The following is a 23518-nucleotide window of genomic DNA, read 5'->3' on the forward strand; positions in this document are numbered from 1 at the left end:
AATGACGAAAAGTAGAGGACCCGGCACTGATCCTTGTGGCACTCCACTGGTCACAGGCCTCCAGTCTAAAAAACAACCCTCCACCACCACCCTCTGTCTTCTACCTTTGAGTACATGACTTAACTTATCCTCAACTGAGGAATTTCCCCTCTCGTGGTGGTCAGCCATCCTCCGCAATTCTGACCTCACCTTTCCCATCTATCCTAGAGCGATGACAGGGTTTCCCTTGTCCTTACTTTCTACGTCATACATCTCAACATTCAAAGGATGTTCAAAGGATTCAGCCACCACCGAAAACCATCTCCCCTCCCCTGGACTGCCAGCATTCTGCAGGGACAGTTACCCCTGTGTCACCTTGGCCTACTCCATCACTCCTAACACATCCTCATTTCCTCATTGCACCTTCCAATGCAATTGCAGAAAGTGTAACACTTTCCCATTCACTTCCTCCCTCCTCCTTGTCCAAAGCCCTAAACATACCTTCCATGTGAAGCAGTGTTGTACTTGTGTGTGTGTTCTTGTTTCGACCTAGTCTACTGTATTTGCTGCACATAAGGCAGTCTCTGAAAGAAACTGTTGCCCACCATGCTAAGCGACTTTGCGAGACATCGCCGACAGTGAATGAATAGATCTCTGACCTACTTTGCAATTCCCTGAATGACTTACTGTGACTTCCCCCTGTTGGTTGCATTGGACCTGCCAACTGACCACAGTGGAATTATGATCCCCTTGACCCTGCCCACTCAATCAGCCGACTGACTGTCTGCAAGCCCCTGGACCTATCATAAAATACCCTTGACTCACTGTGCTGGGACACCCTGACAGAAGACTATCTCACTTGGCATAACTGTGCACGACTCCCCTTAAGAGTTTGAGCATGGCATTTCATTGAAGTGCCTGCAGTGAGTTCGCTGAGTACACTACTGGACATGGTGTAGAGGTAACATTGATGCAGTGCACTTCCATAGAACAACGTGTCAACCCCTTGTCTGATCACTGCTGACAACCATGATCAACTGCCTGGTCTCATGTTTCCACTAAATGGCAAGACAGAAGTAAAGTGAGTTCGGAATGAGAAGGTAATGCAAGGCAAGGTAGAGATGCTATGAGTGTCCAAGTAGACAGTGAGTGCTTAGAGCACAAGTGATGAGCCCCGAGTTGTACACTGGTCCAATCCGTGAGCGTTCACTGTGTTCCATCGACAACATTGCAATGGACGGTGCCAGTGCTCTCCAAAATGCAGAACTAGAGTGCTGAACAGTTTCTTTAAATGAATCGGAAATGTGCCAAGAGAGGCTTGCTACTTGTCCAATGCAAACCTCTGTGCCTGGGGAAATGGGGGGATTGCAGGTAGTTATTGCCATTGGAATGAACCCTGAGATGTTGGGGACTGCTGTCAAAGGTGGGACACCTGTCGGAACAACAATGAGCTGGAGCCACCAGAGATCAGATCAGATTTGTATGTTGGGAGTTCCCAGCCACTGGTTTCTGTCCAGAACTTGGGTGAATATGAAATGCACAACCATGAGGAGAGATTAGGTCCTAAAGGCCTGCAAATGTATGCAATAGACTTCTTCATGTTCACTTGCAGCATTCTTATCTTAGAGCAATTCAAAACCTGGTTGCACAATCGGGCTTGATCTTGATGTCAGAAATCTCATATCTGCCAATCTCTCAAAATGTTCCCAACTGGAGTCAGCACTGACCACAATATTCAGGCATTAAGAGGATTCTGCCCATTGAGACAGATCCGTACAAGGAATCATCCTTCCAAGCTGTTCAGACATTTAGTTGAATCATTCTTTATCTGTGTCATAATTTCATTTACTCCCCATTGCTTTATATCCCTGAATGCCATTACTTAAAAGTCTATTGATGTAAGTCTTAAAAATGTCAATTAACTCAGTATGCATCGGTTTTTTTTGGAGAGAGAGTTCCAAGTTTCAACTAACCTTTGTATAACAATAAATACTCCTTGATTTTACTCCTAAATAGCCAAACTCAAAATTAAAAATGATGCTTCTAGTTTTGAAGTAATCCTCCAGAGTAAATGGTTCCTGTGCATCTGCATGATCAAATTATTTGGAGTCATAGAGATGTACAGCACAGAAACAGACCCTTCCGTCCAACCCGTCCATGCCGACCAGATATCCTAACCCAATCTTAGTCCCACCTGCCAGCACCCAGCCCATATCCCTCCAAACCCTTCCTATTCATTTATGCATCCAGATGCCTTTTAAATGTTGCAATTGTACCAGCCTCCACCACTTCCTCTGGCAGCTCATTCCATACATGCACCACCCTCTGTGTGAAAAAGTTGCCTCTTAGGTCTTTTTTATAGTTTTTCCCCTCTCACCCTAAACCTATGCCCTCTAGTTCTGGACTCCCACACCCAAGGGAAAAGACTTTGTCTATTTGTCCTATCCATGACCCTCATGACTTTATCAACCTCTATAAGGTCACCCCTCAGCCTCTGACGCTCCAGGGAAAACAGCCTGAGCTTATTCAACTCTTCCTATAGCTTAAATCCTCCAACCTGGCAACATCCTTGTAAATCTTTTCTGAACCATTTCAAGTTTCACAACATCTTTCTGATAGGAACAGTGGCCAATCAGCATTTAAGCAATACAGCCACAACATGACATGACTTCCCAACTCCTGTACTCAATACACTGACCAATAAAAGAAAGCATACCAAATGCCTTCTTTAATATCCTATCAACTTGCGACTTCACTTTCAAGGAGCTATGAACCTGCACTCCAAAGTCTCTTTGTTCACCAACACTCCCTCGGACCTTACCATTCAGTGTATAAGTCCTGCCAATATTTGCTTTCCCAAAATGCAGCAACTCACATTTATCTAACTTAAACACCATCTGCCACCTCTCAGCCCATTGGCCCATCTGATCAAGATCCCATTGTAATCTGAGGTAATCTTTTACGAAGCTATGTGGAAAACACCCCTTGCTCACCTCTGTATCAAAACTATACTCACCTCCGTAGAGATACATGATCCACAATTTATATATAGCTTCAGTGCTATTATCTACTCTACGTCAAATTTGCAAGCTCCTCAAGATTTTTTTTTAACTCTGCATAATAACCTAGCCTCTGTTTGTATGTTGCCAAACCAAAACAAAATATTGTTTCAGATCCAACTAGCCAAATGCTTCACCTTTCATGTATGTTGAAGAAGAGGCTTCATCCCCGTCATAAACTCGGAAGTAGGAATGTTTACTGATGACTGGACAATGCTCATCACCATTCCTGTGACCCCAGATGCTGAAGCAGTCCATGCAATAGGACCTGGACAGCATTCAGGCTTGGGCTGATCGGCGAATTAACATTTTCGCCACACGAGTGTCAGCTCATGACTATCTCAAACTATCACCTCTCTCTTGACATTCTATGGTATTACTGTCATTGAAATCCCCACTGCAATCAATATCCTGGATTACCATTGACCAGAACTGAACTGGACCAGCCACAAAACACTGTAGGTGCAAAAGCAGTTTGGATTTCTGTCGTGAGTAACTCACCTCCTGTCTCCCCAATGCTGTTTTAAGATATTGCTTAAAAATTCATGATATTTTCCAAATAAAATCACTTTTTGGCTAGAGTTTGACTGAAGTTCATGAAATGTTTTGCTAACACTTTCCTCTGGCTTGTCCTGGCTCTCGACAGCAGCTGGTATCTTTCTGTTCAGTGTTGTCCTGCTCTCCAGACTAACCAAGTGTTGTCCCTCCCTCCTCAGTGACCACCGAGCCCTTACAGAGAGAGAGAGAGAGAGAGAGAAAGGTGCAAAATACTGAGGGAGCACCTGAGAGAGGGAAGATTTTTCTGCTGACTTCAGTTTCCGTCCTCTCATGAAAAAGAGTTACATTAAATGTTCTTGTCAGTTGAAAGATATTGAACTACTTTTTGTTTGGGAAAAAAGAGTCATCGTGGGATAATGGGAGGAAAAAGCAATGGAAACGAAAAGGAGTAGAATGTTCCTACTTCAGTTGAAATGCCTCTACAAGGACCTTGAGCTCTTGTTCGGATAATCCAAAATTTGGATAATTGATGTTTGGATAACCAAGGTTGTTCTGTAGTACAATTGACAAAGTAGACAACCAAAAAAAGATGCTGGAGGCTAGTGAAGGAAAGGTTGTTCATAATGATTGAGAGAATAGTTTTTATCGAGAATAGCTTCTTCTCCACTGTTATCAGACTTTTGAATGGACCTCTCCTATGTTAAAGCTGATCATTCTCTGCACCTTCTCCGTAGCTGTAACACTATATTCTGCATTCAGTTCTATTACCCTGATATACTTATGTAAGGTACGATTTGTCTGGAAAGCACACAAAATAATACTTTTCACCGTATTTTAGTACATGTGACAATAATAAATCAAATCAAATCAAGAAGGAAATGCATTCAAAGCATTTTACCCTAACACTAAATAATGTTGAAATTTCAGGCTAATGTGACATTATGGAGTTAAAAGTTTCTGAAAAGAATGTTTTTTTGTTAGAAGAGTAGAAACAGATTCTAAGAGCAAGGATTAGTAATGGGAGGTGTAGAAGTTTCATGAGGAGATTTTGAATTCATGAGGCCGGGAATGTCAATAGGAACAGAAATAACGGCAAAGTGTTAGCTTTTGGTTAGATTCTACAGCATTGCTGAATAATCAGAAACTTTGTCGTCAAACCTTGACCCTGCTGAATGAATGGAAATATTACAGTTACACAGAGAGTAACCCTTACTCCACTAAATGACAGAAGCCCCACATGGTTGCAGGGTGCATGGCTGAATAAATGGCAGCTTTGCTCAAAGATCAAGTAGGACGTCCTTACTCTGTTGAATAGGTTTCACTTCCATATATTTTCACAGGCAACAATTCATAAGTTGTGAGACACATACAAGATCTTCCCCTTGGAGATTCTGACCAAAGTGAAGGGAGCATGGCTAGCTTACTGCTCGTGTCCACTTCCCAGTGTCAAACTGAAAATTGCAGAAAGCACATCATGTACCAATGTAATATTTCAGAAGTAACTTATCACTGTTAAATACTTTAGAAAATACTGCAGCCATGAGAGACATCATTGCAAAGCAAGCCTTTTCTTACTTTTTGTGAAACTCAAGAGAATCTGCAGGCCTAGATGGGCCACACAAAGTAGTTTCGCATCCTAATCTTCTCAGGCACAACTGTTCACTATCTCAGCGATGTCCTGGAAGCGAAAGATAGCACTCTGCTTCTTTTCTCAATGACAAAATACCCTCTTAAACCCGTCTCCTCTATGTCCTTCCCCCCTACCTCCAATAGCATCAGCAGCCCTTGGATTTCCTCATAACTAACACCTCTGATCCTGGTGGACTGTAAGGCCTCTCAGAGTACAGCAGCAGCCAGATCAGCGGCACCACAACTGGCTCTGCTGTACAGCAGGAAGGGTTGAAGTGTAGGCGAGCAATAGTGAGAGGGGACTCTATAGTCAGGGGCACTGATGGCTGTTTCAATGGCTGCAAGCCAGACTCCAGGCTGGTGTGGTGCCTCCCTGCTGCCAGGGTCAAGGATGTCTCTGAGTGAGCACAGGATATTCGGAAAGGAGAGAGTGAGCAGCCAGAGGTCATGGTCCATATTGGCGCTAACAACGTAGGCAGAAAGAGAGATGAGATCCTGCAAAAGGAGTTCAGGGAGTTAGGTAGAAAGTTAGCCTCTAGGGTTGTAACCTCAGGTTTAGTCCTTGTACACATGTCAGTGAGGCTCAAAATAGGAAGGTAATACAGATGAATGTTTGGATAAAGAGGTAGTGTAGGAGGGAGGGCTTCAGGATGGCGTCTGGGCAGGTGGGACCTATACTTGAAGAACAGGTTGCACCTAAGCTGGAGGAGCACCAATATCCCAGCAGGAAGATTTGCTAGCACCACTCAGGAGGGTTTAGCAGTGCAGTGGGAACGGCAACAGTATGTCAGCATTTGGAATGACGGGGGAGAAGGGAGACATTAAGTCCAATAGGAAGAACAGGTTAATGAACAGGGAGGTTCTGATGACTTGAAATGTATTTATTTCAATGCAAGGGGTTTAACAGGTAAGGCAGATGAACGTAGAGCCTAGATTAGTACGTGGAACAATGATGTGGTAGTCATTACAGCAACTCGGTTGGACAGGACTGGTAGCTCAATTTTCCAGGATTTAGATGTTTCAGACTTGATAGAAAGAGATGCAAAAGAGGTGAGGGTGTTGCATCACTGATTAAGGAGAACATCACAGCCGCAGTAAGAGAAAACATCTCGGAGGGTTCATACAACAAAGCCATATGGCTAGGACTTCAGAATAGGGTCGGCACAGTCACTATGATTGGGTTAAACTATTGGCCTCTCAGTCGCCAGTGGGAAAAAATGGAACAGGTCTGTAAGCAGATCATGGACAAATGTAAAAACAACATGGTTATTGTAGTGGGTGAGTTTATCTTCCCCAATATTGATGGAACTCCTCTAATACCAGGGGCTTAGATGGGGCAGAATATGTTAGGGCTGTCTCTTGAGACAATATGTAAATAGTCCAACTGGGGAAGGGGCTATACAAGATCAGTGTTTCAGTGAACCAGATTCAAAAAGTATGGCGCTGGAAAAGCATAGCAGGTCAGGCAGCATCCGAGTAGCAGGACGGTCAATATTTCAGGCACAAGCCCTTCATCAGGAATGCCTGAAATGTCGAATCTCCTGCTCCTCGGACCTGCTATGCTTTTCTAGTGTCCCACACTTTTCGATTCTGACTCTCCAGCATCTGCAGTCCTCACTTTCTCCTAGCTTCAGCAAACGAGCCTGGCCAGATGATCAAAATTTCAGTGGGGGAGCATTTTGGAAATGGTGATCATAATTCTGTAAGTTTTAAGATAGTTCTAGATAAGGATAAGTCTGGTCCATGGGTAAATGTGCTAAACTGGGCGGGGAAGCAAATTACAACAGGATTAGGCAGGAACTGGAGAGATGAGATATGGGGCAGCTGTTTAAAAGCTGACATGTGGGAGTCTTTTAAAGACCAATGGATCAGAGTTCAGCACCAGCATGTTCCTGTGATAAGGATGGCAAGATTGGAAACCCTGGATAACAAGAGATATTGAAAGTTTAGTCAAATAGAAAAAGGAATCAAAGGTGTTGCATTCTTTTGGAACCTCGGGCAAAGAAAGATCAAAACAAAGACACTTTGAAAGGAGGAAGGGAGGCAAAAGCAGTGACCACATGGAAGTGACTTAAATGGAGGAAGAATCCTACACTGCTGTCTGATCCAGTAGTAACCTGCACAGCTGCTGCCCTTTGCTGTTTGGTTTCAGGTATCTCTGGATATCAAAGATCATTCTAAGAGAAGTAAACAAACAATGAAATTCACAGCTGTCCTTGGAGAGACCTATGTGTGGGAGCTCACAGCCGGGGAACAGCTAAAGGGCTAGTTTTAAAGTGCAAACTTACTGGGTAAATCTACAGTAGTGAATTGAGTGTTTGTTTTTTGATTATATGTTTTTATTGAGATCTGTCTCTTGATTAAACTTTAAAAATATTTTTAAAAAGGTACTAAGCCTGGATAGACAGGCAGGAGGTTGGAAGAACACAGCAAGCCAGGCAGCATCAAGAGGTGGAGAAATCGACATTTTGAGTGTAATCCTACATTAAGGCTTCCCCACTTCCTGAGGCCGCCTGGCTTGCTGTGTTCTTCCAGCCTCCTGCCTGTTTACTTTGGATTCCAGCATCCGCAGTTTTCTTTGTCTCTAACTAAGTTAGCCAGGAGTAGCTGTGTTTTAGAGCAGTAAAACTGTGCTATTTTCTGGCCCTTTAGATGGTTAAGGTGCAAAGCTGGCCTTTCGTAGAGTGTTGTGCTCTTCCTGTTGGATGTGAGATATTACTGATGATTATGTCTGCTGTTAGTGTGTTTGGTTGCTAATCCTATCAGATTGCATGGATCGGTTGGAGCAGCAGTAAGAGGCAATGAGGAATTTGCTGGAGCTAGGGGCTGTGATGGATGGCAGTTATAGGAAGGGAGAGAAACCACAGATACATCCCCATCTCAAACAGGTACACTGTTTTGGAAAACGTAGGGGGTGATGGATTCTCAGGGGAATGTATTACTGATGGCCAGATTTCTGGACAGAGACTGTCTCTAATGCAATGAGGGATATGTCAGGTTTCAAGCGCGCGATTGTGTGAGGGAACTCTCTAGTAAGAAGCACAGACAGACATTTCTGTCACTGGCAGTGAGAAACCAGAATGGCGTGATGCCTACCTGGTGCCAGGGTCAAGGGTCAAAAGGGAGACGGACCAGCAGGAACTTATTGCACACATTGGAACTAACGATGTAGGAAAAGGAAATGACAAGATTCTGTGGAAAGAATATAGGAAGTTGGGCAGGACATTAAAAGATAGGTCCTTGAGGGTACTAATATCTGAATTACTCCTGGTGCTATGAGCTAGTGAGGGTAGGAATAGGAGGATAGAGCAGATGAATATATGGGTGAGGAGCTGGAGCTGGAGTAGAACTAACCTGTACAAGAAGGATGGATTGTACCTGAATAGGAAGGGGAATAATATACTGGCAGGGAGATTTACTGGAGCTGCTTGGGAGGGTTTAAACTAGTAAGGTAGGGGGGGGAGAGGTGGTTGGGGTGGAAGGAGTTGGGGGGGGCTGGGGGGAGGGGGTGTCCCCAGGAGATAGTGAGGGAAGAGATCAAACTGAGATTGGTTCAGTTGGGAAAAGGAGCAAGTCAAACATCAGACCAGGCAGGAACGAAGCAGATTACTATTTATTTCAATGCAGGAGGCCGAACAGGGAAGGCAGATGAACTCAGGGCATGGTTAGGAACATGGGAATGGGATATCGTAGTAATTACAGAAACATGGCTCAGGTATGGACACGACGGGCAGCTTAATGTTCCAGGATACAAATGCTACAGGAAGGACAGAAAGGGAGACAAAAGAGGAGGGGGAGTGGCATTTTTGATTAGGGTTAACATTATGGCTGCACTTAGGGAGGATATTCCTGGGAATGCATTCAGGGAAGTTATTTGGAGTGAACTGAGAAATAAGAAAGGGATTGTACCATAGACCCCCTCAATAGTCAGTGGGAAATTGAGAAGCAAATTTGGAAGGAGATCTCAGTTATCTGTAAGAATTATAGAGTGGTAATGGTAGGGGATTTTAGCTTTCTAAACATAGACTGGGCCTGCCATAGTGTTAAGGGTTTAGATGGAGAGGAATTTATTTAGTGTGTACAAGACAATTTTCTGATTCAGTTTGTGGATGTACCTACTAGGGAAGGTGCAAAACTTGACCTCCTCCTGGGAAATAAGGCAGGGCAGGTGACTGAGGTGTCAGTGGGGGAGCACTTTGGGGCCAGTCACCATAATTCTCTCAGTTTTAATACAGTGATAGAAAAAGGTAGACTGGATCTAAAAATTAAAGTTCTAAATTGGAGGAAGGCCAATTTTGTTGGTATTATCCCCCTCCCACTCCACCAAGGACATGCAGGCCGTGGGCTTCCTCCATCACCACACCCTAACCACCCGATGCCTGGAGGAAGAACATCTCATCTCCCACCTTGGGACTTTACAACCCCAAGGTGGATTTCACTAGTTGCCTCATTTCCCCTCCCCCCACCTTACCCCAGTTCCATCCTTCCAGCTCCGTCCCATCTGCCAATCTTCCATCCCACCGATTTGCTCCACCCTCCTCTCTGACCTATCACCTTTACCCCCACCTCCATCCATCTGTTGCACTCTCAGGTAACCCCCCCACCACCACCACCAGCCCCAACCCCTCCTATTTATCTCTCCACCCTCGAGGCTCCCAGCAATAACCTGCTCAGTGACACCCAGTTTGGGTTCCCCCAGGGTCACTCAGCTCCTGACCTCATTTTGTTTGTGTGTGTGTGTGTGTGTGTGTGTGTGTGTGTGAGAGAGTGAGAGAGATTGAGTGTGTGCGAAGGAGAGAGTGTGTATGTTCGCGTGTGTTTGTGTGTGTGAGAGAGAGTGCGTGTGTGTGTGAGCGCATGAGAGAGGGAGCGTGTGTGTATGTGTGTTTGTGTGAGTGTGTGTTTGTTGTGTGTGAGTGTGAGAGAATGTGTGTGAGTATGTGTCTGAGAGTGTGTGTTTGTGTATGTCTGTGTGTGTGTGAGTGAGAGTGTGTATGAGAGAGAGTATGTATGTGTATGTGTGTGTGTGAGAGGGTGTGAGAGTGTATATGAGTGTGTGAGCATGTGTGTGTGAGAGACAGAGAGGGAGAATTTGTAGGTGTGTGTGAGAGAGTGTGTCTGTGTGTGTTTGAGAGACAGAGTGCGTATGTGTGTGAGAGAGAGAGAGAATGTGTGTGTGAGAGAGAGTATGTGTGAGAGAGAGAGAGAGAGAGAGAATGTGTGTGTGAGAAAGAGAGAATGTGTGTGTGTATGTGCCTGTATTTGTGTGTGAGTGAGAATGGGTGTGTGTCAGAGAGAGAGAATTTGTATGTGTATGTGTGCGAGAGTGTGTTTGCGTGTGTGTGAGAGAGGGAGAATTTGTTGGTGTGTGTGAGGAAGAGAGTGTGTGTGTGAGAGAGTGTGTGTGTCTGTGTGTGTGTGAGAGAGTGTGTGTGTCTGTGTGTGTGTGTGTGTGAGTGAGAGAGTGTGTGTGTGAGAGAGACAGAGAGAGGGAGAATTTGTGTGTGTGAGAGGGAGAGAGTGTGTTTGTTTGTAGGTGTGAGAGACAGATAGTGTGTGTATGTGCATGTGAGGGAGAGTGTGTGTATGTGTGTGTGCGAGAGTGAGACTGTGTATGAGGGATTGTTGCTGAGTGTGAATGCAAGGGAGCTGCAGAAATGCGGAATTGCATTTTGTGTCTGCACAAGAGCAAGGTGACTAATTGTACAGAGTGAGAAAGACATCTGGAAGGAGTTCTGCAGCAGCTTTTCAGGATGGCCGAGTGGTGTAAGGCGCCAGACTCAAGGAGTGTTAGTCCTTGCTCTGCATCTGGGCTTGTGAATTCTGGTCCCTTCCTAGGGGCATGGGTTCAAATCCCACTCCTGACATTCTCCCTTTTCCCCAAACAAACCTTCCCACACCCACACACTGCCCCCAAATTTCATAGCTTCTTGGAGAGGAGTCACTCCCCCTCCACAAAGATGGAAGAATCCAACCCGTCAGTTTAAAAGATAAGGCTGAGGCATTTACAACAATCTTCAGCTGCAAGTGCCCACCGGATGATCTTACTCAGTCTCCTCCTGTGCTCCCCACCATCACAGACACCATTCTTCAAACAATTCCATTCACTCCGTGTCAGATCAAGAGACACTGGACACAGCAAAGGCTATGGGCTCTGGCACTGGTCCTGAAGGCTGCTGCTCCACAACATGCCCTTCCTCCAGCCAAGTTCTCCCAGGACAGTTACAACACTGGGATCGACCTGGCCATGTGGGAAACTATCCGGGTAGGTCCTGGACATAAAAAGCAGGACAAACCCAACTCAGCCAATTCCTCTCCCATCGATCTGTTCCCAATCCTCGGTAAAGTGATGGAAGGGCTCACCAACCTGCTCAGTAATAACCTGCTCAGTGACACCCAGTTTGGGTTCCTCCAGGGTCACTGAGCTCCTGACCTCATTTTGTTTGTGTGTGTGTGTGAGAGAGAGTGTGTGTGTGTGCGAAGGAGAGAGTGTGTATGTTAGTGTGTGTTTGTGTGTGTGTGAGAGTGCATGTGTGTGTGAGCGCGTGAGAGAGGGAGCGTGTATGTGTGTGTGTTTGTGTGAGTGTGTGAGTGAGAGAATGTGTGTATGTGTCTGAGAGTGTGTGTTTGTGTATGTCTGTGTGTGTGTGTGAGTGAGAGTGTGTGTGAGAGAGAGTATGCATGTGTATGTGTGTGTGTGAGAGGGTGTGAGTGTGTATATGAGTGTGTGAGCATGTGTATGTGTGTGTGAGAGACAGAGAGGGAGAATTTATAGGTGTGTGTGACAGAGTGTGTCTGTGTGTGTTTGAGAGAGACAGAGTGTGTATGTGTGTGAGAGACAGTGTGTGTGTGTGTGTGTGTGTGTGTAAGAGAGAGAGTGTATGTGTCTGTGTGTGTGTTAGAGAGAGAATGTGTGTGTGTGAGAGAGAGTCTGTGTGTGAGAGAAAGAGAGCAAGAGTTTGTTGGTGTGTGTCAATTCTCCTGTCCTCAGATGCTGCCTGACCTGCTGTGCTTTTCCAGCACTACACTCTCGAGTCTGATCTCCAGCATTTGCAGTCCTCACTTTCACCAAGAACTTTCAAATGTTGATTGGAGGCAGATAAAGAGACGACTGGAAAATGGGAAGCCTTTAAAAATAAGGTAACGACAGTCCAGAGACAGTATGTTTCTGTTAGGATAAAGTGCAAGGCTGGTAGGTGTACAGAATGCTGTATGACTAGAGAAATTGAGGTTTTGGTTAAGAAAAAGAAGGAAGCTTATATCAGGTATAGACAGCAGAGATCAAGTGAATCCCTAGAAGAGTATAAAGGCAGTAGGAGTATACTTAAGAGAGAAATCAGGAGGGCAAAATGGGGACATGAGATAGCTTTGGCAAATAGGGTTAAGGAGGTTCCAAAGGGATCCTAAAAGTACATTAAGGACAAAAGGGTAACTGGGGAGGGAATAGGGTCCCTTAAAAATCAGCAAGGCGGCCTATGTGTGGAGCCATAGGAGATTGTGAAGATATTGAACGAGTATTTTGCATCAGTGTTTACTGTGGAGAGGGATATGGAAGATAGAGAACATGGGGAAATAAATAGCAACATCTTGAAAACTGTCCATATTACAGAGGAGGTGCTAAATGTCTTAAAATGCATAAAGGTGGATAAATTCCCAGGACCTGATCAGGTGTACCCTAGAATTCTGTGGGAAGCTAGGAAAGTGATTGCTGGGCCCCTTGCTGAGATATTTGTATCAGCGATAGCTACAGGTGAGGTGCCAGAAGACTGGAGGTTGGCAAACGTGGTGCCACTGTTTAAGAAGGGTGGTAAGGACAAGCTAGGGAACTATAGACCAGTGAGCCTGACCTCGGTGGTGGGCAAGTTGTTGAAGGGAATCCTGAGGGACAGGATGTACATGTATTTGGAAAGGCAAAGACTGATTCGGAATAGTCAACATGGCTTTGTGCATGGAAAATCATGTCTCACAAACTTGATTGAGTTTTTTGAAGAAGTAACAAAGAGGATTGATGAGGGCAGAGCAGTAGATGTGATCTATATGGACTTTAGTAAGGCGTTCAACAAGGTTCCCCATGGAAACTGGTTAATATGGTTAGATCACATGAAATACAGGGAGAACTAGTCATTTGGATACAGAACTGGCTCAAAGGTAGAAGACAGAGGGTGGTGGTGGAGGGTTGTTTTTCAGAATGGAAGCCAGTGACCAGTGAAGTGCCACAAGGATCAGTGTTGGGTCCACTGCTTTTCATCATTTATATAAATGATTTGGATGTGAACATAAGAGGTATAGTTAGTGAGTTTGCAGAAGGCACCAAAATTGAGGTGTAGTGGACAGCGAGAAAGGATACCTCAGAGTACAATGGGACCTTGATCAGATAAGCCAATGGGCCTAGGAGTGGCAGATGGAGATTAATTTAGATAAAAATGTGAGGAACTGCATTTTGGAAAGGCTGATAAGGGCAGGACTTATATATTTCATGGTCAGATCCTGGGGAGTGTTGCTGAACAAAGAACGCAAGTTCATAGTTCCTTGAAAGTGGAGTCATAGGTTGATAGATTAGTGAACAAGGCTTTTGGTATGCTTTCCTTTATTGGTCAGTGCATTGAGTATAGGAATTGGGAGGTCATGCTGTGGCTGTACAGGGCATTGGTTAGGCTACCAATGGAATACTGCATGCAATTCTGGTCACCCGCCTATAGGGTGTTGTGAAACTTGAAAAGATTCATAAAAGATTTGCAAGGATGTTGCCAGGGTTGGAGGATTTGAGCTGTAGGGAGAGGTTGAACAGGTTGGGCTGTTTTCCCTGGAGAGTCGGAGGCTGAGGGGTGACCATATAGAGGTCTATAAAATCATGACGGGAATGGAGAAGGTAAATAGACAAGGTCTTTTCCCTAGGGTAGGGAGATCTATTTCAGGATACTGAGGGAAGCAAGGGAGGAGACTACTGGGGCCTTGACAGAGATCTTTGTATCCTCTTTAGCCACAGGTGAGGCTCCAAAGGGCTGAACAGCAGCCAATGTAGTTCCTTTGTTTAAAAAGGGCAACAGGGATAATCCAGGAAATTATTAGCTGATGAGTCTTATTTCAGGGGTAGGAAAATGAATTGGAGATGTTTCTTCAGGACAAGATTCACTTGCATTTAGAAAAGAATGATTTAATCGAGACGTCTCCTCCTGTCTGCATCTTCTTCGATCATTCCTTCATTGGCTTTCCCTGATCCCAGGAGTTGTTAACTGAACTGTGATGAACTTTGACTTGCCTTCACCTTTTTAAAACGATTACGTATGACTTCCATCATTCATATGGGGACCGTGGTAGGGTGACTTTTAAACTTTTCACATCCCAGGCTGACATTGTAAGTATATCCCATCAAGCAGGAAGTATTAAGTGGAAATGTACGGAAGTTGTTGCCAGAAAGCTGCAGCCAGGTGTGAGTTTGAATTCCCAAATAAAGTGGAACCAGATGCAGGAGTGTGTCAAACACACAACGGAACATTTCTTTTCATCTTCATGTGTTTGGATGTGTGCGAAAGAGAAGTTATAAGGTGAGGGGGAGGGTGTGAAAAAGCTTTGGGTAATTTCAAAGGGGCTTCAGCTCATTGTGAACCTTGTGAAACCATGATGATGTTGTCAATGATGGTCCCTTTCAGAGTTAACCAGAGAGAATTGACAGTTCTGCATGTAGGTTTGCTTGCTGACCTGGAAGGTTCGTTTTCGAATGTTTCATCACTATATTAGGTAACAGCTTCAGTGAGCCTCTGGATGAAGCACTGGTAGTGTAGCCCGCTTTCTATTTATGTGTTTGGGTTTCCTTGGACTGATGACATCATTTCCTGTGGTGATATCCTTTCTTGTTCTTTTTCTCAGGGGGTGGTAAATGGGATCCAAGTCCTTGTATGTTACCTAGTATAGTGATGAAACATCTGAAAATGAACTTTCCAGGTCAGCAAGCATCCTACATGCAGAACCTCAACCTGAGCTACAAATCCTCTCAAAACTCACTAAGAATTGACAGTAGCTGAGGTTAATCGGAGTATGCATTTTAGGGCTGTTTTCTCCAATCAGTAAGGAGGAGGGGATGAAGAGCAGATTCAAGTTTGTACTGAACTCTGAAAAGCAAATTAACAGCTGTGGAAGGGAGACACAGAAGAGGATGATGAGCAGTCAAATAATTAGTTGACATAAAGGCTGTGTCTGGTAAAAGTTTCATTAGAACATTCTGTAACCATGATCATATCGAATGGGTGATAAAAAACCATGAGTCCATCAGAAGTGATCAGGTTAGGGTTACAAAGAGAACCTGTCACCTGTATTTGTACAAGAAACATCTTTGTAACCATAATGTATAACCTGGAGTGATTATTGTAAGCAAGATAGCATGTCTATGTTTGTCTTGATCATTGGTTTATGCAGGAGGAGGCGGGTGGGAGACTTGTTTATGATCTACTGGCCTCCATTGTTTTGGGATAATGCCCAGTTGATGTTAGTACTGGTCACTTACAGGAACCTGGCTGAGTAGATCACCATTTTTAACATTTTTGTTACTGAAGAGACCTTTCACTAAAACATATGCATACAGTGTTGCAGTCTTAACAGCAAAGATATCACAAGCACACATTACAGAGTGAACACAAACAATAGAATTGACATCAGTACACCCTGGTGCAGCTTACAAACATTGTTGCAGTTCTGATAATATTTAGGGCTGTACTTCCAGCAAGACTCAGTCCAGCTCACTTCCAAAGGAGAGTATTTCTTCTTTTTAATCCTCTGATGGGATCGAGGTAGTTGAAATTTTAACCCATCTGCTGGGACTATAGATCATTCCTTCTTATACTCCTCACTTTGCTTCCTTCAAGTGCGATATTAACTCCAATGCAGTTTCAATCTTTTTTCTTTTCTTTTAAAGTTCAAAAGTTCTTTTCTTCACTTCTTTTCCACCAATCCACTCTGGTTCGGGATTAATAATAACTTCCTGTTCTAAAGCAATTTTTTTTACTTTTAAACTCATTTTCTTTGGAATGCTATTTAGCACAAGTTACTCCATTGAAAGATTTCTTAGCACTTGAGAGCTTAATACATGCTTCTCTCCTGAATGGCTTCCCAGCAAGAACTGACAATGAAGGGCAGAGTCTAGAAAGCTCCCCTCCCCCCCAAAAAAATCAAAGAACTGTGGATGCTGAAAATCTGAAACAAAAGCAGAAGTAGCTGGAGAAACTCAGCAGGGCTGGCAGAAACTGTGAAACATAGTGTTTGGAGCATGTGTACATGTGTGCGTGTGTGTGTGTCTCTGGGTTTGTGTGTTTGTGCATGTGTTTCTGTACATGTGTGTCTGTGTACATATGTGTGTGTGTGTCTGTGTATGAGTGTGTGTGCATCTATGTATGTGAGTGTCAGTGTGTGTGTGTGCATGTCTATGTATGTGAATGTGTGTTTGAATGTGTTTGATTGTGAGTGTATGCGTGTGTCTATGTTTGTGAGTGTGTGTGATTGTGTGAATATATGTGTGTGTCTATGTATGTCAGTGTGTGTGTCTATATGTGTGCTTGATTGTATGAGTACATGTGTGTGTCTATATATGGGAGTATGCATGTGTCTGTGTGTATGTGTGTGTGTGAGACAGTGTGTGTGTGTTTGTGTCTGTCTATGTGCATCTGTGCATGTGTGATCAGGTTATGGGAACAGAGAACCTGTCACTTGTCTGTGTCTTTGTGAGAGACTGTGTGTGCGTCTGTGTTTCTGTGCGAGTGTGACCATGTGTGTCTGCTTTTGTATGTGTGTGTCTGTGTGTGAGCGAGACTGTGTGAGTATGTGTGATCTTAAAAAACCATTTTGAAGGTAAACCAATTCTTGTTGTGAAACTAAAAATAGTCTTAAATGTCTTAAAACATAAGTTTTTTTCCTAAGTTTAAGATGGTAAGACTCTCATGCAGAAGAAGCAGAAAGGTCTCAGATCATCTTTCTAGTGAAAAAGAATGAAAAACACACCAAATACAATTTACAGTCTTTCATCTAGCTAGGAAAAGATACAAATACAGATTTTCTTTCTCTTCAAAAGTCTTTAAAAGCTTGGAAATATGTTTGATTGATTATAAAGAGAATGATTATGAAACATTTATGAAAAAGTTTAAAAGTAATTAACACCAATTAAAGAAAATGTCTGAAAAGGAAAGTAAGAAGCTAAAGGTTAAAAAAAGCCTCATTAAAACAACAAAGTTTCTTATTGAAAAAGGTTTTCAAGCAACTCGTCTTCGTCATCAAGCAATTACAAAAATAATTACAACATTCAAAAAGCTGGCTGAAGAAGATTCAGCATGTGGTGCAATTGAAGGGATTATATAATGCAAAACATTTAACAGCAAACCTTGCACATTTTAAAGAGACCCTTCAAAGCATTCAAGTCAGTAGTTTAAATAAGAAAACTAAAAACTGCAAATGTAACAACAGTGGAGAAAGATATTGCAGCTCTGAACGGATAGAAGATCATAGGTACATCAGAGAGGAAATTAAATTGGGCTGTTGGAAAATACAACTGACGAGATATAGAATTGCTTCAAGTCTCCAAACAAAGCCCAGAGAAGAATAAATTAATATGTCATGTAGGTCCAATATCAGATCATGTCTCAAAACAAAAGAATGTAAAAGTGAGAGATAATATCTTTGATAATATTGTGAGAGGATTTAACAGTTATGTTACATGAAATACCAATCATCTAATGGAAAATAATTAATTAAAAAATGTAGTTTCCCAATAAAACTTTGGGCAACTTTATTCATGATCGTTATAAATTATCAGAATTTTGTGATTATGGAGATTTACAAGGTCTGATACCACTTTTTTAAAATTAGAGATGTTATGATCATACAGAAGATCTCACATTGCAAAGAACTGTTGTTATGGACTAGGCCAGACCCCTCAAAATATTTGTAAGCAGGTAGCCCAGACCGTAACTTTGCTATTTGTTTTGCAAGGTGTATAGTGGATATTCCCAGTGTAAATTAGTTGGGTTGTCTGCCAGGTTTTCAACAAACAAGATTTATTTACAAAATTATGGAATGAAACACAAAGAACAGAAAACAGAATACCGCCTAACTTAGCCTATCCAAACCTGGCCTAATTATGCTGTTCCGAAAATGCATGCAACAGTCCTAATAAACAAACTCCTTAAACACAGCGTGAAAATGAAACAGAGGCTTACAGGTCGAAGTTAGAAGGGCAGGAGAGAGAGAAGTTCCAGTCCCAACTGTAACTGACTCCAACAGCCTTTTTTCCCAAACACAATTACTGAACTGCCCCAAAACCCTCAGCTGTCAGGACTGGCCACTCCCCTTTTAGTTTACAAGCTATTTCTAAAACATGACAAACATTGAGCCTGAGGTGTCATCTGTTTCGGGGTAAACTACAAGGGTCCCAATACACCATTCATCTCTGCACCAACTCAGCCGTTTCAGAGCCTGGGCTGATCCCCAACCCCTCAGAAAAAAAATTCAAGAGCACAGTTATCTTGTAACAGAACCAGTATTGTGACACTATCCAGATACTGATAGAAACTGAAACAGTACAAGAGAATGGACAGGAACACAAAGTCAACTCTAGCTGAAGAAGATGATCAGAATTTGCCAACTTTCCAAGGCACCAAGTAATAATATGGTAGACCAAAACAAAATATCTTCAAATCTTTTGATGCTGGAATGCACTGTCCCAGGAGGGGAATTGAAAGGAAAGCATAATGGAACAAGTCTCGAGCTTTATCACATCCGTAGATCCCACCTTGCTTTAAAGCCCTCTGGTGGTGCAGTACTAGTGTCCTGACCCCTTGACCTGGAGGCCTCAAGTCCCACATGTTCCATCCAGAGGTGTGTAATAACATCTCTGTACAGGTTGATTAGAGGAATAAAATATAGAATGTTTTGCTTACTTGCACGGAGAAGTTAACATTTCACATCAAGCATCATTGGAAGAAATCCCAAACTACTGACACTTACTTCTGTTAGAACACATCTCGTTATAAGATATAACACATTTGGAAGGTGTGACTTAGCCATTCCTTGGGGTAATACTGTTATGCACGAGAAGATAAGTGGTTTCGAACAGAGTCTGAGTTCACGCTTTGAGTGAAAGCTTTATTTTAGTTAACCACATTCCGTAAAGATCATATCTCACTGATGACTAGCTCCCCATCTTTATTATTTATACAATCAACACATACCTCATTAATTCTTCATTAATATATCCATCACCTTTCCTTCCTTCCTTCCTTTGGGGGTCTCAGCATTCCTTCACACCATATGAACATGGTATAGCACAAATGGTGCAGATTACTAGTTATTTGACTCCTTTCAAACCTCAAACTGAGCGTGTGCTACAGCATAATCTAAAATCTTAACATGGCTGAAAGAATAAAACATACATTGTGCAGGTACATGCTAAAAATAGAAAGAATATGAAGCATACTCTTAAAATTCAGAGCCCATTACTATGTGAGGCAGGGAGACATTATCCAAAACCAGCAGATATGCCCGCTCAGCAGAAAAGCAAGCTCCACATTTCAAATTCCACATTGCGTTGAAGAATGTCAGCCAGCCCTAAGCCAATTGTCAGTGATCGATGTGACTTCACTCACCACGAGGAAGACTTCATGCCCTCAGAAAGAAGTTCACTGAACTCAAGATAATATGCAAAAAATTGAGATTACTCACATTGTTGACCGAAGGGTCTGTTTCCATGCTGTACATCTCTATGACTCAATAACTGTTCGCAAAGGAGAGAGCAGAGATGTTACTGATCACACAGCTTTGGAGGATCTATTCTTTTGTTTTATACAGTTGTGAGATTTGGTGTCACTGGCCGGGCCAGCATTTATTGACCATATCTGGCTTCCCTCGAGAAGGTGGGGGTGAGCTGCCTTCTTGAACTCCTGCAGTCCACCTGCTGTGGGTTGCCCTGCAATGCCATTAGGGAGGGAATTCCAGGATTTTGACCCAGCGACAGTGAAGGAACGGTGATATATTTCCAAGTCAGGATGGGGAGTGGCTTGCAGGGGAACTTGCAGGGGGTGGTGTTCCCATATATGTGCTGCTATTGTCCTTCCAGATGGAAGTGGTCATGGGTTTGGAAGGTACTGTCTAAGGATCTTTGGTGAATTCCAGCAGTGCATCTTGTAGATAGTACACACTGCAGCTACAGAGCATTGGTGGTGGAGGGAGTAGATGCTTATGGATATGTGGTGCCAATCAAGTGGGCTGCTTTGCCCTGGATGGTGTCAAGCTTCTTGAGTATTTTTGGAGCTGTACCCATCCATACAAGTGGGGAGTATTCTAACATACTCCTGACTTGTGCCTTATAGATGGTGGACAGACCCTGGGGAGTCAGGAGGTGAGTTACTTGCTGTAGTATTCCTAGCCTCTGACCTGCTCCTGTCGCCACTGAATTTATGTGGTGAGTTTGGTTGAGTTTCTGGTTAAGGATGTGAATAGTGAGGACTTCAGTGATGGTAATGCCATTGACCGTCAAAGGGTGGTGGTTTGATTTTCTCTTAATGGAGATGGTCATGAATGTTACTTGCCACTTGACAGCTCAAACCTTGGTATTGTCCAGAGCTAGTTGCATTTGAACATGGACTGCTTCAATATCTGATGAGCTGTGAATGGTGCTGAACATTGTGCAATCATCAGCAAACATCCCCACTTTTGACCTTATGATGGCGGGAAGCTCATTGATGATGCAGCTCAAGATGGTTGGGCCTAAGACACTACCCTGAAGAACTCCTGCAGAGATGTCCTGGAGCTGAGATGACAGATCTCCAACAACCACAACCACAAGTTCCTATGTGCCAGGTATGACTCCAACCAGCAGAGAGTATACCTCCTGGTACCAATTGATTCCAGATTTGTTCACGTTCAGTTGAATGTAGCCTTGATCATTATTCTCTGTTAGACTTTTCAAAAAAATTAAATTTGTTAATTTTTACTTTAAATAGTGACTTTTGGGAGAATTCTTTGCCTCTCGAATTTTCACAGATTACAGCAGAAGGTGAATCTTTTCTGTGTGCCGGGTTTAAATGAGCAGAAGGGTTTACCTCGTGTCATAAGAGTGGCCTTGGTGAAACCCAAACTGGCCGTCACTGAGCAGGTTATTGCTGAGCAGGTGCTGCTTGATAGCCCTGTTGATGACAGTGTCCATCACCTTACTGATGATGGAGATAGACTGATGGGGCAGTAATTAGCCAGGTTGGAATTGTCCTGCTTTTCGTGTACAGGACATACCTGGGCAATTCTCCACAATGTCGGGTGGATGCCAGTGTTGTCACTGTACTGGAAGAGCTTGGCTAGGGGAGCGACAAGTTTTGGAGCACACGTCTTCAGTGCTATTGCCAGATTGTTATCAGGGCCCATTGCCTTTGCAGTATCCAGGGCCTCCAGCTGTTTCTTGATATCACAGGGAGTGAATTGAATTAGGTGAAGTATGGTATCTGTAATGCTGGGGATCATTGGAGGAGGCTGAGATAGATCATTCACTGGGCACTTCAAGCTGAACATTGCTGCAAAAGCTTCAGTCTTATCTTTTGCACTGATGTGCTGGACACTTCCATCATTGAGGATGGGGATATTTGTGGAGCTTCCACCTCCAGTGAGTTATTTAATCATCCATCACCATTCAGTACTGGATGTGGTGGGACTGCAGAGCTTAGACCTGATCCCTTTGTTGTGGGATTGCTTAGCTCTCTCTATCAATTGCTGCTTATGGTGTTTGGCATGCAAGTAGTTCTGTTTGGTGGCTTCACCAGGTTGACACCTCATCTTCAGGTAAGCCTGGTGCTGCTCCTGGCATGCCCTACTGCTCTCTCTCAATGGAACCACAGTTGATCAGCTGGCTTGATGGTAATGGTTGACTGGGGTTATGCCAGGCCATGAGGTTAAGATTATGCTGGAGTACAATTCTGCTGCTATCGATGGCCCACATTGCCTCATGGATAACCAGTCTTGAGTTGCTAGATCTGTTTGAAGTCTGTCCCATTTAGCACTGTGACAGTGCCACACAACATGATGGAGATTATTCTCAATGTGAAGATAGGACTTTGTCTCTACCAGGACTGTGCGATGGTCGCTCTTACCGATACTATAAGGTGCATCTTCATCTGGCAATTGGTAAGGATGACGTCAAATATGTTTGTCCCTCTTGTTGGTTCCATCACCACCTGCCATCGACCCAGTCTAGCTGTTTTGTCTTTGAGAACCCAACCAGCTTGATCAGTAGTGCAGCTGCTGAGCCACTCTTGGTGGTGGACCTTGATATCTCCCACCCAGTTTACATTGTGTGCCCTTGCCACCCTCAGTGCTTCCTCCAAGCGTTGTTCAACATGGAGGAGTACTGATTCATCAGCCAAGGGAGAATGGTACATGGTAATCAGCAGGAGGTTTCCTTGGCCCTGTTTAACCTGAAGCCATGAGACTTTGTGGGGTCCAGAGTCGATATCAAGGACTCCCAAGGCAACTCCCTCCCGATTGTATCCAACTGTGCCTCCACCTCTGTTGGGTCTGTCCTGTCAGTGGGAAAGGATACATCCAGGGATGGTGATGGTGGTGTCTGGGACATTGTCTGTAAGGTGTGATTCTGTGAGTATGACTATGTCAGGCTGTTGCTCGACTAGTCTGTGAGATGACGCTCCCAATTTTAGCCCTAGCCCCTAGATGTTAGTGAGGAGGGTTCACAGGGCTGTTTCTGCTGTTGTCTTTTCCGGTGCCTAGGTTAATGTCAGGTGATCTGTCCAATTTCACTTCTTTATTGAGACTTCATAACGATTGTTATAACTGAGTGGCTTGCCAAGGCCATTTCAGAGGCTGGTTGAGAATCAACCATGTTGCTGTGGGTCTGGAGTCACATGTCGGTCAGACCAGGTAAGGATGGCAGATTTCCTTTCTGAAAGGCGTTAGTGAAACAGATAGGTTTTTCTGAAAATTGATGATGGTTTCATGGTCATGAGTAAATTTTTAAGTCCAGATTTTCTTTAACTGAATTCAAGTTCTGTCATCTGCTGTGGCAGGATTCAAACCTGGGTCCCCAGAGCATTAGCTAACTTTCTGGCTTAATTGTCTCATGATAATACCGCTAGGCTAGCGTCTTGCCTCATTGTCTTCCATCTGCAAAGAAATCCCGATAAACCGACGATCCTTGACACTACTACCACCAGAAGTTAGCAGTAGATGCTTGACAGAATTGATTAATCTGTTTAGAAGAAGCAATATCAAAACAGAGCAGTCAGTTTTATCATTGACACCGGTAAAAACAATGGTGCTGTGGAAACAATGTGAGAATGAAGTGATCATGTGTCTGTTATATACTGGATACGGCA

At 43.6% G+C, this 23518-nt stretch overlaps 1 non-coding gene across 1 annotated transcript; it reads left to right on the top strand.

The window, feature by feature from the left end:
• The first annotated feature begins 10912 nt into the window (after positions 1-10912).
• On the top strand, positions 10913-11032 carry trnal-caa (transfer RNA leucine (anticodon CAA)). The gene is made up of 2 exons: positions 10913-10950; positions 10987-11032. It is a non-coding gene; the product is annotated as a tRNA-Leu (tRNA).
• Positions 11033-23518: the final 12486 nt, after the last annotated feature.

This window comes from Chiloscyllium punctatum, chromosome 22 (genome assembly GCF_047496795.1).
Source record: "Chiloscyllium punctatum isolate Juve2018m chromosome 22, sChiPun1.3, whole genome shotgun sequence".
Taxonomy (NCBI): Eukaryota; Metazoa; Chordata; class Chondrichthyes; order Orectolobiformes; family Hemiscylliidae; genus Chiloscyllium; species Chiloscyllium punctatum.